This window comes from Lemur catta, chromosome 17, assembly GCF_020740605.2.
Source record: "Lemur catta isolate mLemCat1 chromosome 17, mLemCat1.pri, whole genome shotgun sequence".
NCBI classification, from domain to species: domain Eukaryota; kingdom Metazoa; phylum Chordata; class Mammalia; order Primates; family Lemuridae; genus Lemur; species Lemur catta.
Genome location: NC_059144.1, coordinates 9,506,737 through 9,526,143, shown reverse-complemented (window position 1 = coordinate 9,526,143; position 19,407 = coordinate 9,506,737). Strand labels below are relative to the sequence as shown.

Sequence of the window (19,407 nt, the reverse complement as noted above, 5' to 3'; positions counted from 1 at the left end):
GCGAGGAGGGTGTGTCTGTCTGTATAGTGCTGGCACGGCTTGGAACAAAAGCTCTGGAATCCACTTCTGTGTTTGATTAATGGGCTAAAGGTGGAATTGGCCTTACAAACTCAGGAGTATGTATTACATTTCTTTTAGTAGATTTTTAATTTGAATGGAGGAAAGGAGAAAATGAGAAAAAGCTTAAGGAAAATAGCTTCCTACCTTCTTTTTTCTACATCTCTTGGGGGCAGGTTTCTTTTTTCTTTAAGTAAACATGATGTGAGCCGAAGTGTTTGAAAAAGAGAGACTAATGCCCTCTGTCATGTAGACACTGAATGTTTTTTAGGTTCTTTTCACTGTCCTGTCAGCATTGAATTCATTGCTGATCTGCTTTATTTCATTCTTTTGGCTCTAAAAGTTTTCCCCTTTTAGAAGCATGTTTGCAGACAGCTGGGGGTACAACAAGCTTAGCTAGAACCTTGTAAATGTTATCTTTTGAGTTCTAAATGGACCTGACCCTTGACCTTAACCGTGTGGAAACATTTTGTAAAAAACATGCCCATGTGTTCTGGACATCCTGGAGTCGGTTGGAAAGGGTGACAGGCTCTGGGCTGCACTGGCGAGTCAGGGGGTCTGGGGTCTGAGGGGCTTTCCCACTGACGCTGCTGAGCCGCTGTGCTCTGCCCCACTACTTCTGCTCACGTAATTATTTGCTTCCACTTGTGCATGATGAGTTTCTGCCAGTCTTTGTTTGGATGTAAAAGAAAAATTCCTACTGCCTTTTTCCCAGCATGGAGCAGGAGAGAGAGAGAGGAAATGCGACTCAGCAGACGGTGATCAAGGATCCTCTGTGAGCCAGGCCCACGCTGAGCAAAGGCTAGAGAGAGTGTCTCTAGCAAAGCCGGATTCTGAGCGTTGCTGGGTGTGGGAGATGAGGCCGCAGGGCGGGGGTCAGCCCACTGTCCTTGCAGCCTCAAGTGATCACCACCTCCAGAATGCCAGAACCCCAGAATGCCAGAACCCCCAGAATGCTGGAATGCTGTGTCGAAGCCCAGACTGCTGGGTGCCCCGGTGACCTCCCCCTCGGGACTCTCTTGGAGCTCAGTGGGGAGGGGAGCCCAGAAGATGTTATGAGAATGAGAATCTCCGAGCATGAAGGTGCTTGGCACCAGGTTTGACTTCCTCATTTGATATCTCAGAAAGCCCAGGCCCAGCGAGTGTAAGCCACTTGATGGAGGCCACATAGCCGCTAAGGGACCAGACCTACCATCCCAGGTGTTGCAGCAGAGCTCTTGAGATCAAGCCACACTGGACTGGTTGAGTGGCAGTGGCCATCTTAAATGTGCCCTCATAGCAGGGGTCCTGGGGGAGACCAGCACTGCAGTACATTTGCCCGGTGGGTCCTAGGATGGGCATGGTGCAGGGGTGTCCATGTGAGCTGCCCCTCTCAGAGCTAGGAAGCGAGAGGTCATAGGGTGCTCATCCACCCTCTGGGCTTCTGAAATAGAGGGGGGTTGTCCAAAACTTCCAGGTTTCCCTGTCTCCCTCTCACTTAGAGGGAGGTCAGATTGGGAGATTGGAGGAGAGGAGACAGCTTGAGTCAGTCATGGGATTCAAGATTTGTGGAAACTTTTCAGTTAAAAGGGGGAAAGGTATCTTTTAATTTTTAGGGAGTAAATTGAAATCTGGGGACAAATAGAAATGTTGTTAATAGTTTAAAGCACCTTTTCCAACCTTATGTCAGGATGGACATGGTGGCTCATACCTGTAATCCCAGCATTTTGGGAGGCCAAGGCAGGAGGATTGCTTGAGGCCAGGAGTTCAAGACTAGCCTGGGCAATAGCAAGATCCTGTCTATACAAAAATATTAAAAAATTAGCCAGACGTGATGGTTCATAGCTGTAGTCCTAGCTACTCAGGAGGCTGAGGCAGGAGGATTGCTTGAACCCAGGAGTTTGAGGTTTCAGTGAGCTATGATGGTATCACTGCACTCTAGGCCTGGCAACAGAATGAGCCTCTGTCTCCAAAATATATGTTCTTGGTAGTTTGGAAGAACTCTTTACATGTTAAGAATACTAGCCAGTTTTTTTTTTTGTTCCATATATTTTTCAAGTTATTTGCCTTTTATTTTTTATTTTCTAACAGCTTTATTGATATGTAATTTATATATCATAGAGTCCACCCATTTAAAATGTTTAAATCAGTGGTTTTCATTATATTTACAGGGTAGTGCAAATATTGCCATAGTCACATTTGAGAACATTTTCATCACCCCAAAAGAAAACATGTACTCATAGAAGTCCCTCCTAGTTCTCATCGGTGTGTCTTTCCTGCCCCAGGCCTAAGGCAACTACTAATCTACTTTCTGTCTCTATAGATTGCTGTTTTCTGGATACTTTAGTGAAGGAATCATACAGTATGTGGTCTTTTTTATCTGGCTTATTTTACTTAGCAAAATGATTTTTGAGGCTTGCATAGTTTGGATATTTGATCCTCCAAACCTGATGTTCAAGGACAATTTGAAATTTGGTCTCTAGGGTTGGAGGTGGGGCCTGATGGGAGGTGTTTGGGTCATGGGGGTGGATTCCACATGAATGGCTTGGTGCTGTCCTCGTGGTGGTGAGTGAGTTCTCACTTTATTAGTTCCCATGAGAGCAGGTTTTATTAAAAGAGCCTGGTACCTCCCTCCTCTCTCCCTTGCTTCATTTCTCTCCATGTGCTCTCTGCACACACCAGCTCTCCTAAGCCTTCTGTCATGAGTGAACGCTCCCAGAAGCTCTCACCAGAAGCAGATGCTAGCATCATGTTTCCTGTGGAGCCCACAAAATCATGAGCCAAATAAACCCATTTTGTTTATAAATTACCCAGCCTCAGGTATTTCCATTATAGCTACACAGAGACAAGTTCATCCATGTTGCAGAATGTACTTGCTTTTTCTTGCTGAACAGTATTCCACTGTGTGGATAGCCTTTGTTTTGTTTGTCCATCCTCAGTTGATGATTCAACATTTGGGTTCTTTCTATTATTTGGCTCTTGTGCATAGTGCTGCTGTGAATATTCACATACAAGTTTGTGTGTAGACATATTTTCATTTCTCTTGTGTGTACACCTAGTACTGAAATTGCTGGGTCATTCAGGTTGAGCATCCCAAGTCTGAATATCCCAAGTCTGAAATGCTCCAAAACCTAAAACTTTGAGTGCCAAAATGCTTGTTGGAACATTTGCATTTTCGCATTTGGGATGCTTAACTGGTAAGTATGATGCAGATATTCTAAAATCTGGAAACACCCCAAATCTAAAACACTTCTCCCAAGCATTTTGGAAAAGGGATACTCAACCTGTATAGTAACTCTATGTTTAACATTTTGTGGAAGTGCCAAGTGGTCTCCCAAAGTGACTGTGCTACATGAGGGTTCCAATTTCTCCACGTCCTCTCCAATACTAGCTATTGTCTGTCCTTTTGAGTACAGCTGTCCTAGCGAGAATAAAATATTATTTTGTTGGCCAGGTGCCGCAGCTCACACCTGTAACCCTAGCACTCTGGGGGCCTGAGGTGGGAGGATTGCTTGAGCTCAGGAATTCAAGACCAGCCTGAGCAAGAGTGAGACCCCCATCTCTACTAAAAAATAGAACACTTAGCTGGATATGGTGGTGCACACCTATAATCCCAGCTACTTGGGAGGCTGAGGCAAGAGGATTGCTTGAGCCCAGGAGTTTGAAGTTCCACTGAGCTATGATGATGCCACTGCACTCTAGCCTGGGTGACAGAGCGAGACACTGTGTCAAAAAAAAAAAAAAAGTTGTTTCGTTTGCATTTCCCTAATGACTAATGATACTGAGCATCTTTTCATGTGATTTTTGTCCATTTATATATCTTTTTTTGTGAAATGTATGTTAAAAAAATTTTTTTTTTGAAACAGGGTCTTGTTCTGTTGCCAGGGCTAGAGTGCAAAGGTGTCATCATAGCTCACTGCAACCTCAAACTCCTAGGCTCAGGCAGTCTCCTGCCTCAGCCTCACAAGTATTATACTTGGGACTACAGGTGTGCACCACCATGCCTAGCTAATTTTTCTACCTTTTGTAGGGCCTTGCTCTTGCTCAGGCTAGTCTTGAACTCCTGGCCTCAAGCGAACTTCCCATCTCAGCCTCCCAAAGTACTAGGCATGAGCCATGGTGCCCCGCCTGTCTGTTCATTTTAACTGATTCCATCTCCTTAAGTTATAGACCTATTCACATTTTATATTTCTTCATGAGTCAGCTTTGGTAGATTGTGTGTTTCTAGGAATTTTTGTTTCATCTCGTTTATTCAATTTGTTGGCATAAAATTTACAGTATTCTTGTATAATCCTTCCTATTTTTATAAAATCAGCAGAAATGCCCCACTTTCATTTCCAATTTTAGTAACTTGAGTCTTCTCTGTTTATTCTTAGTCCATCTAGCTAAAGGTTTGTCAATTTGGTTGATCTTTTTAAAGAACCAACTTTTGGTTTTATTGATTTTTCTCTATTGTTTTTCTGGTCTCTATTTATAGATACGCTGATCTTAATGATTTCCACCCTTTTAGTAGCTTAGGGATTAGTTTCCTCTTCTTTTTTCTTGATTCTTACTGTATTCAGTTATGTTGATTTCAGACCATTCTTATTTTTTATTGTATGTATTTGTAACTGTTACTTCCCTTATTACTTTTAATGCATCTCATAATTTTGGGTGTGTTTTTGTTTTCATTAGTCTCAACATATTTTCTAACTTCCTTAGCGATTTCTTCTTTGACCAGTTGGCTGTTTAAAAGTGTGTTGCTGAATTTCCACATTTAAAATTTTCCAGTTTTCCTTTTATTATTGCTTTCTAGTTTCATTTCATGGTGATTGGGAAAGATACTTTGTATGATTTCAATCTTTTAAAATTTTGCAAGACTTTTTTGTGGCCTAACATGTTATCTATCTTCAAGAATGTTCCATATGTGCTTCAGAATAACGTATATTCTGATGTTGTCAGGTGGAAGGTCTCATTGATGTCTATGAGGTGTAATTGGTTCATAGTGTTGTTACAGTACTCTATTTTCTTATTGATCTTCTCTCTGGTTCTATTGATTATTGAAAGTGGAGCATTAAAGTCTCCAACTACCATTGTTGAGCTATTTCTCCCTTCATTTTTGTCAATTTTTGCTTCCTGTGTTTCAGGCCTCTGTTGTTAGATGTGCTTGCATTTGTAATTGTTATGTCTTCTTGCTGTATTGATCCTTTTATCTATATATGGTGTCCTTTTTTTGTTTCTTGTAATCTTTTTGATTTAAAATCCGTTTTGTCTGATGCTAATATAGTCAATCCAGCTCTATTTTGGGTATTTGTATGGAGTATCTTTTTCTATCTTTTTCGGCTTCATCTTTGTTTCCTCATATCTGAAATGTGTCTCCTGTAGACCTGTAGATAACATGTGGATAGATCTCTTTTTTTAATTCAATCTGCCTATGTCTTTTAATAGCAGAATTTAATCTGTTTACATTTAATGTGAATAGTGATAAAGATTGAGGTATTGCTTCCACTTAATCTATTTTCTGTGTTTTTTTCTTTTTTAATTCCTCCATTACTGCCTTTTTAAAATACTTCAGTTTTTTTGCTCAGACGCAGTGGCTCACGCCTGTAATCCTAGCACTCTGGGAGGCTGAGGCGGGAGGATTGTTTGAGCTCAGGAGTTCCAGACCAGCCTGAGCAAGAGCGAGACCCTGTCTCTACTAAAAATAGAAAGAAATTAGCTGGACAACTTAAAATATAGAAAAAATTATCCGGGCATGGTGGTGCATGCCTGTAGTCCCAGCTACTCGGGAGGCTGAGGAAGAAGGATTGCTTGAGCCCAGGAGTTTGAGGTTGCTGTGAGCTAGGCTGATGCCACGGCACTCTAGCCCGGTCAACAGAGTGGGACTCTGCCTCAAAAAAAAGTCAAAAAACAAAAAAAACCCAGTTTTTTAAATGTACCATTTTGATTCGTTTCGTTTTTCTGTATATTTTTAAAGTATTTTTCTTAGTGATTACCTTGGGAATTACAATTAACATCTTAAATATATATTAATCTAGTTTTAATATTGCCAATTTAGTTTAAATATTATGCAAATACTCAGCTCCTAAATATCTCTTCCCCCCATTATATTATTGTCACTAATTACAGTTTTATACCTTGTGTGCTCATTAACATGGATTGATAATTATTGCCTTTTAAATCTTATGGGAAAAAAGACAAATTATAAACCAAAATTATAATAATGCTGGTTTTTATATTTATGTATCTAGTTAGTGTGGTTAAATCTTTGCATACATTGACATACAATAAGAATTTATAAGATTAGCTGTATATAATTCTTTATCTTGGAAGCTGTAAACATCCACTTAGCTTGCAGATGGTTAGAGATGTGTGTACAGCCTCAGATTTGTCTACCCATATAGCGGGGATATGCTGACATTTATTCAATACTTACTATGTGCTAGGCACTGGTTTCAGTACCTAAACATGTTAACGTGCTTAACATTAACTCTTTTAATTCTCAAAATGTCCCGATGAGGTTGTTGAGACCAGGCTCAGAGAAGTGATGTAACTTGTCCAAGGTCACAGAGCTAAGAAGTGGCAGAGCCCACATTAGAACTGGTGACTCTGCTACCTGAGTCTGCCATTGTTATATACCAAGATGTTTTCTTTAGGAGAGCCCAGAAAGATAGGTTTTCTAGGAGAGTTTTAAAATTTGATATATTTAATTTTTGGTCTAAAAATCTACTTTGTAGGGAAAGCAAATATTATGATAATTAACACTTAAATGAGGTATCAGCTTATTTTTATATTGTTGGGATTGGAACAATAAAAAAGATAGCTTCTTAGACCTTATTCGATTAAAAAAGATGGCTTTCCAAACTTTATTGCTGAGCTATTTAGGGCCTGTGTATGCAAAATAAATAAATAGCATAAATTTTGAAAAATAAGCAAAAGCCATGAAAACAGTTAATATAGAAGTTAATTCTAATAGCTTAGAACTGCTGAAGTATGAAGGTTGATTACTGACTGCTAGGTCATTTGAAGTGGTGCTGAGGTCTGTTCAGCTGGAACCTACAGACAGACTTCAATATTGTATTGGGGTTGTAACATCTTTCCAGATAAAGAATGAGCCGATATAGAATGGATACCCTCGGTCCTGTTCATTCTGAGTGAGCAGGTTTTACAGGGGGCCTTGTTTGGAATTGTTCCCATTGTGGGGTACTCTGGGTCCCCAAACAATTGGCACAACTAGGCTACTTCTTAGAGATCACGATTCTCTTCCCTGTCCTTACTACCCAGTAGATTCTAGGGGGCACAGATTAAATTCCCTCATCACTGTGCATAAATTAAATGCAAATCAACACCTTGCTCCTTCAGCCTCCAGAGGGCTGCATTGTTCTGCAGAGAGAAGGCCAGTAGTGTCTGTCTCTAGGGCAGTATCTGGTTTGTTTGGGGATAGGTTTTTCTCCCCTGGATGAAAACATGATTTTCCTTCACCTGGTAGCAAAGTTTATATTCGTATTTTAAATCAAGCTTTATAGCATTAAAATTATTGAGATTCTCGTTCCAATTTCAAAAATGAAACTATGAGAAACCAAATGTTCCTCTTTATCTGGAATGTGGCCCTGAATTTTGTAGTTAGCTGCTAAATGTCAGCCAGGTTTTCAGGTGGTTTTGCTGTGCAAACATTTTATGCATATGTGGAACTCTAAGGAGTATTAAATAATTCAATTTGGAGGAAGAAGAAACTGAAGAGGCCTTTGAACTACCCAGGTAAGTAGTGTTTATTATTTATAATGAACCTCTTTGTTTTGAGGCCTGCGCGTAGGTACCTGAGTGGGCCTGGAGGCCACCCAGGAACAAGCAGGGTTTGGGGGTGGTTGGGGAGCGGTGCTGGATGAATGTCTCACCTGAGAGTTCAGGGAAGGCTCTGCCTGTGTTTCTTTCCTCCTTCCTGCGGGTCTGTGGAAGGATTACAGGGCAAGGGTGTTCTGCCTGTGCCCTCAGGCAGAGGCCTTGGGGAGTCGACACAGAAGACTCGGGGTTCATGTGCTGTGGGTTCCCTAGGGGGCAGAGTGAAGGCAGACTTTCTCACCTTAGTGTTCTGTAATTTAAGTTGATTGCTTTTCTAAGGAGGGAGGGATGGAGGGGCACGCCATTTTGCAGTGAGGCCTTCTGGAAACAGGATTTGAGCAGCATGAAGACTCTGGTTCTGGGCACCTGTAGGTGGGGACAGGAACTCTGGTTGTTACTGGTGGTGGTGTTACATTGAGTCATGAGGGTAAGCAGCAGTTTCTGTCACCTGGCATTTTCTGCAGCCGTCCCCTCAGCAGCTTGCCAGGAGGTGTTTTCGTCCACCCTGTTGACCTCTGGGGAAGCTGAGACAGAGGAGCTGGGACTTTCCCAGAACTGAGCGTCCCTCCCTGGCCAGGTGAAGATCCTGTGGCCTTGCAGTGAGGTGTGGGGCAAGGTCACTGGGTCCCCATAGTTGTGGAGTCAGTACTACCAACTTCTCAGTTTATTCAAGGCTGTCTTCTTATGGCTCAGGAAGATTCCAGTGCTGTAAAATGCTGGCACGTGATACTCAGCCTCTCTCTGTTGACCTTGGTGGCAGGTGTGTGGCTGTTCCCTGGATTCCTTACCCCTGCTGTCCCAGCTGATGCCATTAACGTGCACACGGCTGTGTTCCAAGGGAAATCGGAACTTGGATTCTACAGCTTCAGCACTCCCTTAAGGAATTGAACCCTGGCCCAATTCATTTAATGTACAGTTTGGTATTAATAACATTTATTAAGTACCTGCTGGATGCTGAAGGGCATCACTCACATCATTTGATCAAACACTGCATGTCAGTGGGCAGGGACTGTCAGGCAGTAGCAGGCTGACAGGTGCTGAGGGCCCCTGGCTGGGGACTGTCTTCGGCACCGCCCTTGGTCGGGGCCTGAAGCCCACCGCGGTGCTCCCCATCCCTGCCTGGCACCTCTGGCTCCACGGCCACCGGGGTTGGGCCACATCTGGGCCTGGCAGCAAAGGCCGTGCTGGCAAGTGCGCCCTGCAGGCAGCCACACATGAAAGGCCAGGGCCGTGACTGTCCTGGAGACACCCCAGGGCCGATCACCATCTACGCCAGGTCCAGGCGTTGGAGTATTCCTTACCCAGAGGAAGCTGGGGCGCACTGAGAGAACTCTGGAAAGCACATTTTGATGAAATTCATTTTGTGGGGAGAAGAATAATATACCATGTAGTAATTTTACAAGAGTTAGAACAGACTTCCTCCCTTTTGGGGGTTGTCCAACTGTGCTGGAGTGATGCTTCTTCACAATGTCATAGGCAAGAGGAGAAGTGGGAGGAGCCCCACAACTTTTAGCTGCTGCTTTCTTTCAGAGGAAGAAAACTAAATGGAAACACAGAGTTCCCCTAGCCTAGTGATCACAGGAATCATCCCACATAGAGGACAGTGACCGAGGTGTAGAGGCTACACCTGCCCCTCCCTGCTCCTGACACGTGTTTATCTTTCAGTTGACATTGCAGGGTTGGGACAGGCCAGAGCTGGCCTGAGTGCAGGCCAGTCATCCACCTCTCAAGTCAGGACATCCCTCCTTCAGATAAACTGAGCTCTCCACCCCAAGGGAAGCCTCCGGCAAGGGAGTTTGCTGACTTCAGGGACACCACTGCTGGTGAAGCAGAGGGCGGGTCTCTGCGAGAGGAGAGCGAGGCAGAGCAGCAGAAATGCAAGTGAGGAGGCACATTTTGACTCAGGTGTGGAGCCCTGTTTATGGAGGCCTGTGGGATGCCACTGTGGGCCCTGCAGGGGACACAGGGTCCTGGTACCTGTGCCTCTCCTGAATGACGAAGGCATGAGGCACAGTGCCCCTCTTTCCAGGGGACCTTCCTGCCCCCTTGGATGGCACCTCCACACAACGCATCGCCCACAGAGGGTGGCACTGCCGGATGGCCACACCGACATGCGTGTGGGGTGCTCAAGTCTGTGAAATCCAGCATTTACTCTTTATTGTTCTGTACGGTTTTCTAATCTTTGTGTCTGGGAAAGGCTGGCTTGGTAATAAACTTCCACATTTTCCAAGAGCATTTGCTGTGTTGTGTGTGTATGGATAGAACCAGTAGGTGCTTGGTTCATTGACCTGTTGGATTTAATTCAGTTTTTATTTTGTCAAATAACATACTCGCATAGTTTAAAAATCAGAAAGTTTTGAAAAGTGTATACTGACAGCAGCCAACCTCCACTCCCTTCATCAGCCCCATCCCTCTCTCTAGAGGCAACCACATCCACTCTCAGATGTTCATCTGGGTATTTTATCTGCATTCCTAAGCAATAATGCTTTGCACCATTATTTCTTACAACCTCTGGGCTTTTCTTGTTACTGGACAAGAGTTCAGCCTTCCTATAGCCTTTCCTTTATTCTCTTATGATATCAAAATTTTCATTCAGTATTTGGTGTGCATTTTTGCTATTACAACTTGTCCATGGCAGAACCAAGAAGTTTGCCATGATTAATTTCCATTCTTTTGCCAGGCATGGCTTTATGGAGGGAAATGTCTGGGTTTACTGCTGACTTAGTTTTACTGTACTTACCCTTTTTTCCCCCAATGCTCCATCAGCTCCGTCAAAAGCCTACTCCTACTTCTTTCCAAATGCTCAGCCGGCTGTACACAGCGTCTGTTTTGGGTGGGTCACCCTCTAGCCCTGGGCCTCGCACAACAAAGCCTCCACTGCTTGGATGGGGCCCGGGTCCGGAGCCTGTGTCTTCTGCGGTGCACGTTCCGCATGTTCAGCAGCTTCCCGTTTAGGTTGAAAGTCCTCTTCCCTCAACACGGAAGGCCTCAGGTCAGTCCTCAACTCGCGTCCTTGCTGCTGAGGGCACCGTGCCGTGCTGATCCCTGCTCCTGTGGTGTGGAATAGCTCTTTCTCTCTGCACGTTCATAGGACTTGTTCATTTGTTTGTTCTGGTGTTTTCAAATTTCATGAGGGTATGCTTGATGTGGGTGTTTTTCATTTGTTGTCACATGTGGTAGGACTTTGCCATCTGTCTGCTTGGAAACACGTTCATTATTCCAGTAATTTCCCTCTTCTCTTCTCTTTTCTGGGCTTTAAGATAATGTGGAGCTTTGGGATTGATTTTAAATTGAGGGGAGGGGAGAGAAAATCCAGATAAAAGTACCAAGGAGAACAGAGCCAGGCAGTGTCAGAAAGCAGGCCATCGTATTTGGAGCACTTTCTTCCCTTCCCTTCGCTTCCCTTCCCACCCCTCCCTCCCTTCCTCCCTTCTTCCCTTCCTCCTTTCCTTTCTTCCTTCCTTCCTTGAGATATGTATTTAAAAATTTTTGATGGTGGTAAGAAGCATATAATATGAAATTTACCCTCTTAACCATTTTTAATGTACAGTTAAGTAGTGTTAACTATATTTGCATGGTTGTTTAAGAGATCTCTAGAACTTTCTCATCCACCCTAGCTTTATTAAGGTATAATTGACAAATAAAAACTGTATATATTTATAGTATACAAAATGTTTTTCTATATGTACATATTGTGAAATGATTAAATCAAGCTAATGAACACATCTGTCGCCTCACACACTTAACAATTTTTGTGGTAAGAACATTTAAGATCTGCTCTGTTGGCAATCTTCAAGCACACATTGTTAGCAACTGTAGTCACCGTGCTGTACAATAGATCTGCAGAACTTATTCATCACGTCTTGAGTAAAACTTTGTACCCTTTAAGCAACATGTCCGCATCCTCCCCTGGCCACCGCCCAGGCCCTGGCAACTGCCACTTTACTCTCTGCTTCTGTGAGTTCAGCGTGTTTCAATTCTACATATAAGTGAGGTCGTGTGGTAGTCATCTTTCTGTGCCTGGCTTGTTTCACTTAGTGTAATGTCCTTCAGGTTCATCCACATTGTTGGAAATGCCAGGGTCTTCTGGCAGGTTGAATAATGTCCCATCATACATACAGTTGGCCTTTCATGTCCTTGGATTCAACTAACTGCAGTTCGAAAAGGTAGTGAGGCCTATGATGGTTGTGTCTGTATTGAACATGTACAGACCTTTTTTTCTTGTCAGTATTCCCTAAACAATACAGTATAACAACCGTTTACATATCGTTTACATTGTATTCGGTATTACAAGTAATCCAGAAATGATTTAAAGTATACGGGAGGATGTGCATAGGTTCCTTATACGCCATTTTATATAAGGAATTCGAGCATTGTGGATTTTGGTATCCCTGGGGGTCCTGGAGCCAATCCCCTACAGACACTGTATATACAGTCACTGCTGCATAATGACATTTCAGTCAATGAGGGACTGCATATAGGGCGGAGGTCCTGTAAGATCATAGTACCGTATTTTTACTGTACCTTTTCTATGTTTGAGTATGTTTAGATACACAAACACTTAACGTTTGTGTTACCATTGCCTACAGTATTCAGAATAGTTAACATGCGGTACAGGCTTGTAGCCCAGGAGCAATAGGCTATACCATACAGACTAGGAATGAAGTAAGCTATCCCACCTAGGGTTATGTAAGTACATCCTGTGGTGTTCCCACGACTATGAAATTGCCTAAGGACACATTTTTCAGAATATATCACTGTCCTAAGTGACGTGTGACTGTATCTCTTTAAGACCCTGCTTGCAATTCTTCTGGGTATATACCCAGAAGTGGCATTGCTGGATTATGTGGTAATTCTATTTTAGTTTTTTGAGGCATCTCTGTACTATTTGTCAAAGGGTTGCACCATTCTTTTTTTCATTCTAAATATTAAGGGGTTACAAATATTTTAGGTTATATGGATCATTTTTATGATGTTTGAGTCCTGGCTATAGGTGTGCCTATGACCCAAATAGTGTTCATAATACCCATTAGGTAACTTTTTGTCCCTCCCTTCCTCCCCTCTCCCCCTAGTTGCTTTCCACTGAGTTTTACTTCCCTCTGTGCACAAGTGTGCTCATCAGTTAGTTCCAATTTAATAGTGAGTACATGTGCTGTTTGTTTTTCCATACTTGAAATACTTCCCTTAGGAGAGTGGTCTCCATTTCCATCCAGATTGTTGCAAAAGGCCCCACCATGCTTTATTTCCACCGCCAGAGTGGAAGGGTTCCAATTTCTCTATGTCTTCCCCAACATTTGTTATTTCCTGGGTTTTTTTGATAGTGACTGTCCTAATGGATGTGAGGTGATGTGTTTTTTATTTGTATTTCTCTAATTGATCAGAGATATTGAACATCCTTTGATACTCTTTTGGCCATTTGTATATCTTCTTTGGAGAAATGTCTATTCAGGTCCTTTGCCCAGTTTTGAATTGGGTTACTTGTTATTTTGTTGATTTGTAGGAGTTTTAAAAATATGTTCAGGGTATTAACCCCTTATCAGATATGATTTGCAAATATTTTCTCCCATTACATACCTTGATATGCAGAAGTTCTTAAGTTTAATGTAGTTTAATTTGTCTTCTTATCTGTGCTCTTGGTGTCATATCTAAGAAATCAATGACAAATCCACCATCATGAAGCCTCCCGCCTGGACCCCCCACGCCCATTTTCTTCTAGGTCTACATTTAGGTGGTTTTTATTTTTTTAAAGAGATGAGGTCTCACTCTGTTGCCCAGGCTGGAATACAGTGGCACAATCATAGCTCACTGTTACCTCCAGCTCCTGGGCTCAAGCAATCTTCCTGCCTCAGCCTGCCAAGTAGCTGGGACTACAGGCACGTACCACCATGCCCGGCTAATTTTTCTATTTTTCCTAGAAACAGGGTCTCGCTCTTGTTCAGGCTGGTCTTGAAGGAGCCTGAGCTCACCTCAAGCGATCCTCCCACCTCAGCCTCCTGGAGTGCTGGGGTTATAGGCGTGAACCACCATGCCCAGCCTTTGTAGGTACACTTTATGGAAGATTTCCTTGTCTTGATCGTCTAATCCTGCCCTTGACTTTTTTATTGCCGCTGTAATGTGTCAATGTCCAAGAAACCTCCCTTTGTCTCTGATCATTCCTTTTGTCCAGCAATCTGTTTTGTGACTATAACGACTTTCCTTTGTCCTTCTGTGGATAGTACAGTTTTTCTCTGTGTGTACATGTGTGCATCTTGGGTCAGGCCCGTCTTTACTCCCCTTTCCTCTCCTGTGTGTCCCCCTATCACTGGCTCCGGTCTCTAGTGAATGGAAGGTATGTGAGCACTGGACTTCTGAGCCCCCACATGCAGGCTGCTCCAGCACTTCTGAGACCTTCCACAATTCCACTGTTTCCAGTTTGTATAGTGTCTCATCACCTGAGCCCAGGGCAGATGCTTAAAGTGGTCTGGCCCCCCTGAAGCAGTGTTCCCCTGTGGACTGAGCTCAGCCTGTGTTTTCCAGGTGAAGGAAGTCTTCCTTTAGAGACTGCGAGTTTTTCTGAGTCCTCCTGGCCAGGGTTTGCAACTGTCCCAATTGCTAAGGTTGGTCATGTGGTATTGGAGAGGCTACAGAAGGATACCAGCCCACGCCCCCGCCGTCCTGGGGTGAGGGGAGGGCATGAATAGAGACAGTGCCTCCTTTTTCCCATTATTTTGAAAACCTGGGTGGACCTCGTCTTGGATGGGAGTTAGGAAATGTCCTGGCAATTCGGCTGACTTGTAGAGCTGCTGTGTCTGACCCACCTGCTTTCCTGTACCTGGCTAGCCAGTAGATGAAGCACCTGCTCTCTTGGCCAATGTCTCAGACTCATAGGAATGAGGGAAAGGAGAGGAAAGGAGCAGCTTTGAGTGGCCAGTAACTCATCTGTGTTGAATTGAGCAGGGCTTGGTGTATTGGAGGTGATGAGGGCTGCAGTGTGCCTGGCCCATGCCAGCTGCTGGCTTGGGGACAGTGAGGCAGATTGGCAGCTTGCCTTGAGGGGGCTGGTTGGTCAGATGGGTAGGCTTGTCCCACTGGCTATGGCTTCAGTGCTCATGGAGTACCCCTTCAATGCCTTTTAACCTCTAGTGTCCACACCTGCATCTCACCTAATCCTGGAATCTGGGCAGGTGTGCCATACCCATGGCCAGTCCCATGTGATGTGGTGAGAGCATGCAAGGATTTGCTGAGGCTCAATTTTCCAGATCTCTCCTCCGTGACAGTCCAGATACTAGGAAGGTTCTAGAGCTTATCACCCCCCCCACCTACTCCCAGAATGCTGCTGCCTCCTTGCTGAAAGTGCCCTAGAGTGCCCCTCCCAATTCGTCCCCAGCTTGTCCCTGCCCCAGCCTAGACCTGTATCCACAGTTGTTCTGGGAGCAGCAGCCCAGACTTTAAATGGACACATCATGCTGGTGACCTTGCCTTTGAAACAGCTAAATTGTATCGTGTATTGCTGCTGCTTGAATGGGTTCATTATAGACTGTGGGGCATAAAAACGTAAATCCAAGACATTTCTAGTGTTTGGGGAATTTGTAGGGTGCACATCAAGCCTTCTGCACTGAGGTGGGCCCTGAGAATGTTGGGGTGCTGCCAGGGCCCTTCCCTGGTACCTGTCCACCTGGTGGGCAAGAGGGCCAGGTGGGCTGTGGGCTTGTGAGGACCGTGGTTGTCACTCCCACCTGGTCTTGGGAACTCCTCCTCCCGGGGCTTGTGTCCTTAGATGGTGTCTTAGTCCATTTATGTTGCTATAACAAAATGCCTGAGACTGGACAATAAAGAACAGGAATTGATTACATTTCTCACAGTTCTGGAGGATGGGAAGTCCAAGATCAAGGAGCCAGCAGGCCTGGCATCTGCTGAGGGCCTGGTCTGTGCTTCTGAGGTGGTGCATTGGTGCTGGGTCCTCACGTAGTGGGGGGTAGAAGGGACAAAGGGCCTGAGCTAGTTCCCACCAGCCCTTTTACAAGGCAGTAATCCACACATGAGGTAGAGCCCTCAGCAGTTAATCACTCCCCCAAAAGCCCCACCTCTCGATGCCACTATGGTGGGGACTGTTTCAACATGAATTTTGGGGGGACACATTCAGACTAGAGCAGATGGTCTCTTCCCCCCCCCCCCAGGGCCCTGTGGCACCTACTGACAGGGTCCTCTGTATGTGATATGCACCTCCTCCTCCCAGGAAGATGTTTGCTCTCTTGAAAGAGGTTCCTTAGAGACTGTGCCATAACCTGGTGTGTTGGTGGGGAGTATGGAAAAGTCTGTGCCTGCCTGGCCGGGGACAGAGGTGGCCCTTGTGCTCTGCCCACCTGCACCTGTGCCCCTGGCCCCAGCCTCCTGCAGAGGGCGATGGAGGGAGTCCCTGTTTTCAGAACCTGTTTGTGTTTTATTAGCAAGGTCGGTTTTCTTTGCAGTCTTGCCCCATAGACTCATTTTGGGTGCACTCAGCACTGTTCTGTGAGCCCACGTGGACAGGGCCCAAGGATGCTGCTCTTTCCAGAACACTGGCCCTGCTGGCCTACGCTCCTATAGTTCATCTTCCTCTAGTTGTAGGGGAACCAAAGCTCCTCCTGTCTTCTGCAAATCCCAGCCCAGCCTCAAAAATGTGAATCTATGGCCCTGAGAGGAGGCGAGCTAGTATGGCTGGGACCTCCTGACTGCCCCAAATGTAGAGGGGCCTGGCGGGACACAGCTGCTGTGGGAGATGGGGAAGGAGCTGCCCTTGCACTGCGGTCTTGGCAGGTTATTTATGTATTTCTTTGTGCCTTTCCTTGGTCCACAGGGGGTGTGTGGTGCCGTGGGTCTGGGTTCCTGGCTCACCTCCAGGCCTTGCCACATACAGAGCCTGCCCTTCCAGGGGCAGCTGGGCTCTTCAGCCTCCAGTTTGGGGCTTTTTTTTCTCTTCTGTTTAGAAAGGGGAAGATGCACCTCAGCAAGAACCTTGAGTCCCCATTTTGTGCCTTTCGCTGTGTAAATAAAAGTAGCTGTGGTGCAGGGAGGACGGACATCCAGGGCCCAGCTGGCTTTGGTGCAGGACTTGCCCACAGCTGGGAGATGAAGAGGTTTCTTTCCTTTACCCTCTGACCTTGGGAAAACAGTCTGGCTGTTCAATGCTTCTTTCTCCAAACCCAGCTGCCCCAGGGAGTACTCCTGAGCCATCCAGAAGGCATGGCCTGCCAGGGAGGGTTCAGTGGGAAACGTGGCTGGTTCACCCTTCTCAGGGCTCACTTGGAGGAATGAGCAGGAGTGTTTGCTGCAGGAGGTTTTGTAAGAAAACCCTGGATTCACCTGACGTCTCTTTTGGAGGATACTTAGATACATGATGTTACGCCCCTGCACAGGAAGGCATGGAAGGATCTCTGATAGTGTAAGCTTAAAAACAAGTTGGAAAATAATACGTCCAGTGTTACACTTACGTAAAAATACTGTGGATGTGTGTCATGTGCCTGGCCATCCATTGTCCTAAGACTTGGAAATAAGCTCAAAGCCTGAACTCCCAACAGTGATTTCCTCTGGGAAGTAGGGAGGGTAGAGGGACAGGTTTTTTTTTTTTTTTTTTTAATATATATTTCTAATTGCTTGAATTAGTTACAACTAAAGATAAAATAGATATGTTCTTGATCTGTGGAGACACATGGTGGAGGTGGGGGAGGAGCACCAGGAAATCGGGCCCTGGGGTGCAGATGAGCCCTGCTGGAGGTGTGCTGTTTAGTTCTCCCTGGGGTGCTTCCTCCCAGCCACTCCGCCTTCCGTGCCCTCGTTCCCTGCCTTTCAGATCCTGAATTCTACCACTGGTCTTTCTCACTGTGGGTTCGTTCTCCTGTCAGTTTACTACTTGCTTATCAAAAATTAGCATTTGCATATATCAGCAGTTTTACATAGCTCACCAAGGAGGGTAGAGTGTCCCAGTTAGGGAGGGAAACCTGCAGTTTGACAGATGTTGACTTATTAATAGATTGTTTAGCTTGCCTTCTGATTTATGGTTTATGTTTTTCTGTCCATTTTCATTCTGGATTTTTTTTTTTGCAGTTAACCATCTCAAAACAGTTGGAAAGAGGGGCGGACGTTCACTGCTCACTCTTACTTCTATGTACGCCTGTCTGAGAAGGGATAAATAACTTGCTTAGCAAACAGGGTGAGCCCACGCAGATGTGGAGCAGGTTCATCATCTCTTACACCTGCGATCATGTTCATTCTCAGGGTGGACACTGGATGTTTTTACAGCTTATCAACAGGTGTTTAATTCAGAAGTCAGTTGCGGTATTTCACCTTTTATGATCATAGTGAGATGTCTACTTAACATTAATTTTTTATGTCACTGATTATATTGCTTTCCTGAGTAAGATGATGAGCTTGCAGATTTCCCATTGGGGAGTTGCTCTGCACATATGCCCCCCTCTATACGTTCTTCTTCCAACTGTGACCTCTCTGCTGCATGTAGGCAATGGCGAGTAAGCACCACCTGCCGTATTAAAATGATATCTGTATCGAATTGGCATTTGTTGTGCTGGGCCTTACATTGTCTCATATTTATGAATTCTTTGATTATTAATGAGCTTGATTGACTTTCCAAGTTTTTATTTTCTTGTATTTTTTCTTTTCTAGAATTCCTTAGTTCTTGTGCATGAACCATATGATAATAGGCCAAACCATATGAAATTGCCATGTTTGTGGGTCAAAATAATCCAGTATTGGTGGTTTGGTATGATTAATCCTAAAATCTTTAGGACCTAATGCTTTTCATGTTTTAGTAACATTTTTCTGGTTATGAACGTGTTCTACTTGTTACAAAATTCTTGAGATATATAAAAATATGTAAAATAGGAAATGTATAGTACCATGAAAATATCTTTTACCATTTTAGTGTTTTTTTCCCCATTTTTTTCCCTTTTTTGAATGTATTGTCCCCCAGAAAGTTGCAAAAGCTCCTTGATAGAATTTTTATAAGGCATAAATGAAGTTTTATATGTAAAGTGACCAGTAAGTATATTAGCTATTATTATAAACAGTTTTTCCTATTTTTATCCTACTACCCTTCCCATGCTATTAAATATTCTCCAGAAATGTGATTTTCAATACTTTCTGTCATATAAATACACTATAACTTATCAAACTTTCATCTCTTGTTAGATATTTTAGGTTATTTTTTTCCTGTCTTTCTATAAATAATATTCTGATGAACTCATATCTTTGTCTCTAGCTCTGTTTTCTTAAATATAAGGAATTTCTGTAAATTCATGTAAGTGAAATAACTAGGTAAGATAGTAAGAATGTTTTAAAGATGTAGACAGAGTCCCTTCCAGAAACATTTGCCAATTGTCCCTTCCTCCAGCAATGTGTGAGATTCCCCTTCTTACCGTAGCCTCAGTTAGCATCGAAGGTTTTTAGTCTTGATAATTTGACAGTCACAAATAGTATCTCTTTGTTTTAATTTGAGCATTTTAGATGGTTAATCATGTGTGTGTTTCTTCTTTTGTGATTTGTTTATTAACACTCTCTGTGTATTTCATTTATTTATTT

General features: G+C 44.0%; 1 protein-coding gene across 5 annotated transcripts in view; it reads left to right on the top strand.

The window, feature by feature from the left end:
* The window catches only part of NINL (ninein like), a 122,365-nt gene that overhangs the window by 26,350 nt on the left and 76,608 nt on the right, over window positions 1-19,407 (top strand). The window contains exon 1 of one of the 5 annotated variants that reach the window (XM_045528848.1): window positions 18,065-18,147. The exons of the other annotated variants lie outside the window; for them this stretch is intronic. The gene's annotated coding sequence lies outside the window, so the exon portion shown is untranslated. Of the gene's footprint in view, window positions 1-18,064; window positions 18,148-19,407 lie in introns of those variants that run through there. 5 annotated transcript variants of the gene reach the window in all.